General features: G+C 43.8%; 1 protein-coding gene across 1 annotated transcript in view; it reads left to right on the forward strand.

The window, feature by feature from the left end:
* cep89 (centrosomal protein 89) overlaps positions 1-8,763 on the forward strand; it is a gene marked incomplete at its 5' end in the record, with an annotated part of 61,276 nt that overhangs the window by 23,787 nt on the left and 28,726 nt on the right. The window lies entirely within an intron of this gene.

Here is an 8,763-nt window from a genome sequence, read left to right on the forward strand (position 1 = left end):
GGTATCTAATATCATTATGCAGCCATAGTTGTGGGACCAACGCGTATGTTGCGGCCATAGCTCAGGCAGCCGTCCATTAAGTTGTGCGGAAAACGTTCTCATTCTGAACAGCAGCGTCCAGCTCTCGCAGAATCTTCTGTTCTGTTCTGGAGAAGGAGCGTCTGCACCTCGTCGGAAGACCGGGGTGTTGTGTAGCGCACCGACATTTAAATATATCGAGTTAACAAAACAAGCATGCACAAAGCGGCACATGTGAACGGCAGGGTTTACTGTAGATGAACTTTTTGAATATTACGGGTTTGTCGAGAATGACGGTCGTCACTGACCAATCAGCAGACGGCTGCGTTGTTGCTCCTCTTTATGGGGCCCATTCCGTTGTGCCCAACGGAGAGGTGACAGAAAATCGTTACCGTTGCTTAACGGTACCATCGGTACTTTTCGGTACCATCCACAATTTGTCAGTGGAGCGGCGTGAAAACCTGCCCGGGCTCTTGAGCACCTTGCTCTGCACTACTGGTGTGACAATGTGGTTTGAAAGCACTTTGAGACTGCTGAAGTGGTGAAAATGTGCAATAGAAGTGAATTGATTGTACCTCCGAGGATACTCTTTAAATAGGTGTCATATTAGTTCACTGTTAGTCAAAGATGGATGCACTCAGTTACTGAAGGTCAAGAAAAGGCACTAAGTAGTAGGTACTCAATGGAATGACTTTAACAAAAATGCCAGAGTTCAGTCGTCACAGGTCACTCTTACCTTTTGTTTTTCTTTTTTTTTTTTAAATATCAATATCTCAGGGAAACGTACATCAAAAGGTTTTTATCGTGAGAATTTACAGCAGAGAATTTCACTCACTATGAAGTTTTATTAAAGTGAGGTAAAGATGTCTGTGTTTATCTGCTTGCTGGCTCTCCTGTATAGACTACTATTATTTGGTTCCAGTAAGAGCATTACTAATTGAGTCTTAGTTCTTTTTTTTCTTCATTTAATGTTCATTTAAAGTTTGACAAAAACTGCACCGATCCGTCCATTTCTGCTGGAGGAAAAAGAAGGCTTCTATTTTAGTGGATTGCCAGGGCAACGTTTTCTACGTGTACCTACAGTGTCATCCTGTCTGAATCTTCCCCCTGCGGCTAACGGTTGTCTTGCTGCACCGACTGCTTTCTTCAGTGTTTGTTGGTGGTGCCAGACATGAAGTGAACAGCAGTCTGAGCCGGTGCTCTGGGCTGGCCTGGTCTGCAATCTAGCTTTCACCTGCTCGTGTCACTCAGGATACAGCAGCAAAAGCATTTCACTGCTCCTCACATCTTTGTTATCGTCACTATAGCAACAGTCCACAGAGCAGAAGGCAAATTTCTGGACATGATTTTCATTGGTAGTGATCAAAACAATGACAAAGGAAACCTGTAAATCAGTGGAGTCAAACATAAGGCCCGCAGACGGAAACCTGCCCACCAGAGGGTCGTCCAGCCATCCTCTGAATGTGCTGAAGTAATGTTTTCAAGTGAAAAAACTAATCTTTTGTAGCATTTTGGGTGTTTACATGACAGTGGTGCTTGGAGCGTGGAGCGCTGGGTGCTGGCCTCTGGTTCCTGGTGGAGCACTGGGTGCTGGCCTCTGGTTCCTGGTTCCTGGTGGAGTGCTGGCCTCTGGTTCCTGGTTCCTGGTGGAGTGCTGGCCTCTGGTTCCTGGTTCCTGGTGGAGCACTGTGTGCTGGCCTCTGGTTCCTGGTGGAGCGCTGGGTGCTGGCCTCTGGTTCTTGGTTCCTGGTTCCTGGTGGAGTGCTGTGTGCTGGCCTCTGGTTCCTGGTTCCTGGTGGAGCGCTGTGTGCTGGCCTCTAGTTCCTGGTGGAACACTGTGTGCTGGCCTCTGGTTCCTGGTGGAGTTGTGGCTTCGGGTTCAGGACTCCAGTTGTAGCTGTTAGCCATCTTGGCTCACATGCTGTGCAGCTCCTACCTCCTCGGGGTTCACAGAGCAAAGGAGGTGAATGCTTCCAAGGGTTTTTGATACGGTTGAGACATTCAAACTTGTCAAATCGTGAAAGCTCTAACCAATTATTGACTGGCTGAGAGACCATGGGGCAGCAGAGCTGCATGTAGCCTAGGCTCGACCGTGTGTGACGCTCACAGTAATCAGCTGATCGGACGGACTTGGAGCAGGGAGAGACTCGGGGCCTGTCCACATGAGAACGCTGTTTCACATAAATATCATTTTGGCCGATCATCCACACAGCGCTGTGTTTTAGGAGCCCTCTTCACTTTCATTCCTGCAGTTAAGTTCCCTACTCTCCTCCTGACTGAACATTAGCTTTGTTTTTCAGAATTAGTATCGGTCGAGGTTTCAACAAGTGTGTTCATTTGTTTAGTGCAGGTTTGTTTTTTGTTTTATTTTCTCCCGACTCTGCTTATCTTTTCATACATTTTGAAACCTTCCTACAGGCCTCCAGCACTCAGATTTTAGCATCCTCCAGTCACTGTAATGTTTCTTATGAATGGAAAAGATGAGGAACTGCGTGTTAGGTGTGTGCCATCAAGAGAAAGCAGATTGTAACTATATTATTCATATGTAATTAAAATTCATGCCCTACCTCCTGGAAACACCTGAAAATGTTGAATATTTTAGTGAGTGCATGTATAAATATAACCGTGTCACATGTTTGCATGACGTCAGAGTCATATTTTACTTTTGAAATCTTTTTTTCATTTTCCTTTTTCATAAGTGCAACTTAATCATCCTTAATCATGGGGTCGCTTCTGCTTCCTCTCTTGTGGTCTTGTGCTTTGTTTTCTTGCTGTTGATGGCTTTGAATGATTCTCCTGATAACTTGGCCTCATTTGATTGTGGTTGAAATCTGCAGATTACAAAGCGAAGATGTTATTTATGATGCCAGTCACAATGACATGATAGTAAATCTATCCTCCTCACAGCGACAAGCACGGTCTTCTTTTGTATAATCATTAAAGCAATCTCTCAGTGTAATCCTGAACTCTGAGTTAACGAGTCATCTGATGGATGTTTTGAGGCGCTTTAGTCATATTTATTCTTTTTGAGTATTGTAAACTAGAAATGACTTTGGGTCAGAGTTCACTTTACAGGTTCACAGGTTTCCAGGTTGTAAGTTGTAGTTTTCCCTCATTGCAGAACAAGTACCAGCTGGTCAGAATGTGATTTGTTCCACTGGCATCAATTTAGGCTTAAAAAGGACTTGTATAGACATTAAAGAGACACGTGTTTATTTTGAGCCTACAAAATACTTGGTCACTTTTAGTTAGTTTAATTGCAGGATGTGAATGACAGGGAGGCTTTTCCACCGGAAAGAACCAGGTGCTAGTTCGGAGCCGGGGCCAGACTTAGCACCAGTTCTTTGTCTTTCCACTGCCAAAGCCCCGGCCTACCAGAGGCTAAATGGGCGCAAAGCCGGCTCCACATCATTGCTTGGCTAGAGCGGGTGCTAGAGCAGAGCCTGACACGCCATCAGCTGGGGGCGAAGTTATCGCTGGAGTCATCGCTACCAACGAGGCGGAAGAGCTGTTGAACCAGCATTCTGAAATCTGCAGCAAACATGGAGCCCGGAGTGGTTATAGAGAAAAAAATTAAAATAACGCCTGGGAACGAGATAATTTAATACACGATCGCGGAGCTGGTGGCTCCAATGAACTATTGTGCTGCAGAGCTCCTGCGCTGTCACACTAAGTCAGCTGCATCGGATATATAATTTAGAAGCTCTGAAGCCATTTCCAATGATATCCTATGTAAACACATGCTGATTAAACTTTTCTTTCACATGAAGGCCATAAAAGGCAAATTTTTTGGCTAAAAAATCCAAGCTTTCATTTACAGTAGTATGTACTTTGTTTTTAGTTGTTGATGAACCAAAATTATCACTTCATTATAAAGAAGTTCTGTGGGTACAAAATATTAAGGTCTGCATGAGGCTGTCCCTCAGCCTGCGGTCATAACGCCATACAAGACATAAAAGTCAAGTTAGTTACAATGATGTTACCATGAAAAACCTGAAAAAAACGACAACGGAAAACTGCTTCTAAATGATATATCCGACACAGCTGACTGACAGCAGAGGAGCTCTGCACCTCGAGAGCTACGGCTCCACGATCGCGGATTAAATTATCTTGTTCCCTCGTATTATTAACTTGAGGGAACGGCTCATTATCTCGTTCCCACACGTTATTTAAATTTTTCCTCTATAACCACTCCGTGGCTCTGTCTTCGCTGTAGATTTCAGAAAGCCAGTTCAACCCCTCTTCCGCCTCGTAGGTAGTGATACCAATACCTCAAGCGATAGCTCCGCCCCCAGCTGATGATGTGTCAGGCCCCGCTCTGGCCCCACTTTGGTCCCGCTCTGGCCCAGCAATGATGTGGGACCAGCGTAGCACCAGTTTAGCCCCTGGTAGGCTGGGGCTTTGGTGGTGGAAAGACAAAGAACTGTTGCTCAGTCTGGCCCTGGCTCCGAACTAGCACCTGGTTCTTTCCGGTGGATAAGCCCCCTCAGTGAGGTTGACGCTGGTGAACAAGGTTCGGTTTGGACTGTTGAGTCATCTTGGCAGAAGTGTTTGTGTAATCGAGTAATTGCAGAGCTGTAAGCTTCTATTAGCGTCATCCAGGGCACACAGTCCTCATTTCACTGAAGCCAAGTGTTCCCAAGGAGCGCCTGGTGGCAAGAGAGGCCTAAGTGGGCCTCGCACCTGCAAATCCAGCAAAGGGGCGGCAAACTGCAGAAAACTGCTTTGGTTTTAACTACAAAGCTGTGGTTTCATTACCAAACCAAACGTCAGGGCCCACGAGTGGCCCTACAGGAAAACTGTGTGTGTGTGTGTGTGTGTGTGTGTGTGTGTGTGTGTGTGTGTGTGTGTGTGTGTGTGTGTGTGTGTGTGTGTGTGTGTGTGTGTGTGTGTGTGTGTGTGTGTGTGTGTGTGTGTGTGTGTGTGTGGGTGTGTGTGTGGGTGTGTGTGTGTGTGTGTTTTTAATTGACAATAAACATTTGGTGCTTCCGAATAGTCCCTCCTTTCTCCTTTCCTATCCACTTTTCCTTAACCCCCTGGATGAGGTCACAGGGTTAAGGAAAGGTGTTAGGAGGCTTCCTAAAGGAGTTAGGGAAAGTTCATCTCATTGTTGTCACAGTCAGACCACACTTACACTAGGTGAGGTAATAATATCCACAGCTCAGGTTAGTGACGTCTGCCGTGGTGAAAGAAATACAAATTTCCAAAAATGGACTACAAAAAGCATATTTCTACCTCTTTCCCCTGTGCCTCTAACCGCTGATATAATCTCAAATATCACAAGGTTTGAAAGGAAATCAAAGGAAAAGGGGCTCCAGGCTACGAGGAACTAAAGTGAAACGGCTGCCAAGTGAATAAATAACCAATGCAAACTGAGAATAGGCAGCACAAAAACTTTACTTTAATGTTTGGGAGGAGATAGTAGGGACTATTAGGATGCACCCATGGTGTTTGGGATGTCAGTGTCCATGTCTCAGTGTCTGGACCCTGAGGTAGTGGGTTTGCCTGCTACATGGACATCGTTTCCAAAATGTTGCTTTGTAAGAGCGAAACAAGTAGAAAACAACGATGTGTTTTTGTTTGAAATGTGTAAACGAGGGCTCACATGCACATCTTTGAGATGTGGGAAACAGTCACAGTTTGAGGAGTAAACCTTTGCTTACATAGCCAGAACATGCAAATCACACATGGTAAGGCCCAAACACACAATCTCTAATCACTGCCCCTCCCTCTCTATACTTCTCATTTCTATAACTATGTTTACAGTGCAAACCACCTTTTCCTAACAGGATAGGGGGTGCTGATCCTCCTCTGCCCCTCCAGGGATTTCTACACCACTGGATAGTCATTCTCCAGCTCATCTCATATTTGGTGAAATGGAAACCCTCCAGGTACTTTTTAAGTACTGAAATATGTTGAATGGTAAAAGTAGCTGATCAAATGCTCCTCTGACGAGCTCTCCGTCTCAGAGCTGATTTATCCAGGCTGAAAGTGAAATCTTTTTCATCTCTCTGACCTGCTGATGGTGCCTGACAGCACTCATGTCTTTGTTTAATCCTTGTCTCTGGCTTGTTGGACGGTAGGAGGCCTTCTCAGCAGCGTCTGGCTTCATTACTGTCCCGTGGGGCAAAGTCTTCAGAAACGTAGTTGATTTGATTTCATATGGCCTCTTTCAGGAAAGCCGCACCTGCTCTGTCTCCCTGTGAAATGAAAATAACTCTCCTTTTGTGATTTCATTATTTTGAAGTGTATCAGCAGTCTACTGAGACAGACAACACCTGATTTACCTGTGATGATTGTGTCTGGTTGACAGTCAGAAATGTGAGTGAATCAGTAGCTCTAAAAATAAACATGCCAGCAGCAATGCATAGAAAATAACTCCATTTATTTCATTGTCTGGTAGCATCTGTAATCAGCTGTTTGGTGCTAAGCAGAGAGCTGCAGTCGGTCATTTCACAATCAGAAAGAGGAAAGCAGACAATGAGACAGTGAGCAGTGACACTGACGGAGGGATGATGAGAGTCCATTTACATCATACACAGACCATTTTTCACTGGTAGTCTTTATATCCATAAGAAATGCTTTATTTTCATTTAGATGGAAAATAGTTACCTGAATTTCATCATTGATTTAATGACAAAGGAATAATTCTGTGTCCCTCAGTTATCAACATTACAGAAAAGGAAAAGGAAGGAAAAAAGAAAGTGAACTCTTTAGCATGAAAATAAAGCTTCAGACAAATGCAGAATCTCTTTGATTTCACTCAAAGTGTGTACAATACTGTAAAGTCAGCTTAAAGCTGCAGCACACACTGTGCAAACTGTCAAACAATAATGAAAGAAAAGCATATATCAGTCCACAAACTTAAAAGGAATATGTAGGAAAGTGTTTCTTACATAGGAAACAGATGAAATCCAGCATGAAGCTCCTCCATAACCCAAAAGCAGCTTTCAGCTGGACATCTACATGCAACCGAAGAAGAAACTGAACATTAAACATGTGGCTGCATGTGGAAAAAAGATGACCGAAGGCAGGTTTATACCTCATACATTCCAAATCACATCAGCATGAAGATGAGTTCAGGACCGTTCATAAGCAAAAGTAAAACCCCCATCACACCTCTGCCCAAAGATACTGCTGTAACAGAACAGTGAGTGTTTCCTGGAGGGACATGGATCCTCCCCAGTCAATAAATGTTTTCATGTGCCTCAGAAATGAACAGAGTCCTGCTATTTAGCTGTACTTTCAGAGCCATTGTGATGTCAGTACCTGTTTTTAATGAGAACATCCAATATTAATCACCCATGATTTTTCCACATACAAAAGGCTGTTTAACTGTCATTCACACTCCCTCCACTAGTGGGTGCTACAGAGGTATTCCTCCTACAGCAGGACTAAACATGTGGCATAGGGCTGGGTGATATATCGAGTATACTCGATGTATCGCGGCTTGTTCTTTGGAAGATATAGAAGATGACTGTATTGTGAATATTTGAGTATCACACTGCAGCTTTAAGCCGCAGGTATTCAATTGCTTTATTGACTAAAACGAGCGCTCCTACAGACATCCCATACTCTCGTGAGAGCTACATCATATACCTTAACTCAGTTGGCAACACCTCCGTCCAGCTCAGGCCATGGTCCAGGACCCCCGGCCCATACGGGCCGGACGAACGCTGCAGGCCCGCGTCACCTGCCCATCGTTCTCCCCCGTCACGGGTCGCCCCACGGTTTATTGTCACCCGCGTCGCAGCGGGTTCCCAGTTAGTCTGGTTGAAAAGTCTAGATTTGGAAAACACACTTGACTCAAGATGTAATCTGCCTCGTCGCAAATATTTAGCAGAGAATGGTCTACCTGTGTTGTTTATTCAAGTGAGAGAGAAAAAAAGAAAGAAATGACAATTTCATGATTGTGCTGTTTAATAAATACTGCTTTGGCAAAATCCACTTTGTTGTGGTTTCCCCTTTATCACATCCAAGTTAAATATTAGCGCTTTGAGTCAGCTCGAAAAAATTTGCAATATAAATTCAAGCCATTATTATTATTATTATTATTATTATTATTATTATTATTATTATTATTATTATTATTATTATTATTATTATTATTATTATTATGTTTTAATATAGTGTGAACAACAATGTTTTGATGTAGTCATATAATGGCCGTACTAGTGTGATTGCATGCATCAAAAGTGTTGATTTCAGGCTAAGGCAAAAGATTGAGATATATATCATGTATCGTGATGTGGCCTAAAGAATATCGAGATATTGAAAAAAGGCCATATTTCCCAGCCCTAATGCAGAAGTACTGGAGTAAACTCCAATGCCATGACCGGTTCACAAAGATCAGCTCAGTATAGAAACACCCGGTAACACAAATGCAAATTTACATTGTGAAATGTATTTAACGTAGCCCGTCCTCAGGGACAAACATGTACCAATCAATGACAAGAATCTTCGGGTTCCATAGTGGGCAACTTTTAAAAGGCTGCCTCAGCTTTAAGGTGCTGACGAGCAAGATGCACATTTGCTGAAAATGTCATTGTCATTCCAAATGTCATTCCAACACTCTCCGCAACGTCACATAGCAACAACAACAATGGCGGACTACATGCTCCAGGTGGAGCAGCAGAAGCTACTGATGCTAGTGGGTTTAACAAGGCGATATGTTGGATTTCTCGAATATGAGGATTTTGGTCTATTTCTGTGGCAGAGCTACAGCGCCACCTAAAGACCTGGCAT

This window comes from Lipophrys pholis, assembly GCF_963383615.2.
Source record: "Lipophrys pholis genome assembly, chromosome: 2".
Taxonomy (NCBI): domain Eukaryota; kingdom Metazoa; phylum Chordata; class Actinopteri; order Blenniiformes; family Blenniidae; genus Lipophrys; species Lipophrys pholis.